Below are 998 nucleotides of genomic sequence, written 5' to 3'. Positions count from 1 at the left end.
GAAAGTGAAGAGAACTTAAAATGCTCACTGATGAAGCTTAAAGAGTATAGCCTTCAGTATGGGTTACACCTCAATGTAAACAAAACTAAAATCCATACCACTGGAGCAATAAATAACATCCATATAGATGGAGAAAAGTTTCAAGTAGTGTAAGACTTCATTTTACTTGGATTAACCATCAATACTCATGGAAGCAGCAGTCAAGAAATCAAACAACGGATTGTATTAGGCAAATCTCTTTAAAATACACAAGACCTCTTTAAAGTATTCAAAGGTTCTACTCACCTCTTTCAAGTGTTCAAGAGCAAAGATGTCAGTTTGAGGACTAAGGTACACCTGAACCAAGCCATGCTATTTTCAATAACCTCATATGCATGTGAAAATTGGATAGTAAATAGGGAAAACTATCGAAAAATGATTGTATTTGAGCTATGGTGTTGGAAGAGAATATTCAATGTACCATGGACTGTCAAAAGAACAAGCAAATCTGTATTAGAAAAAGTACAGCCAGAATACTCATTAGAAGCCAGAAGGGCCAGACTTGTCTCTCATACTTCAGACAAATTATCAGAAGCAACCAGCCACTGGAGAACGATATCATGTTTGGTAAAGTGGAGAAAGAGAGGAAGGCCTCCAACAAAATGGATTAGCACAGTGGCAGCTGCAATGAACTCAACTGTAGCAATGATCATTCTGTTGTTGTAGGGTTGCTATGAGTCATTACTGACTCAATGGCACCTAGCAACAACAACAACCACTAAGCAGACATAAAAGAAATGATGCAGATCTGTATATTCTGAAATGGAATGGTGTCACAAATATTGCTAAGGGAAAAAAAAAAGCAAGTTCTGGTATGATAAATATGGTAAGAAATTTTGTGCCAATAGAACGTATATATGGCACTGTGGGATAAGGTCAATTTGAACCACAAGGTTGGTGGTTCAGACTCACCAGTAACTCCTTGGAAAACCTATACAAGGTTGCTAAGTCTGAATTGA

This window comes from Chrysochloris asiatica, unplaced genomic scaffold (genome assembly GCF_000296735.1).
Source record: "Chrysochloris asiatica unplaced genomic scaffold, ChrAsi1.0 scaffold00143, whole genome shotgun sequence".
Classification (NCBI taxonomy): domain Eukaryota; kingdom Metazoa; phylum Chordata; class Mammalia; order Afrosoricida; family Chrysochloridae; genus Chrysochloris; species Chrysochloris asiatica.
This window is presented reverse-complemented; position numbering follows the sequence as displayed.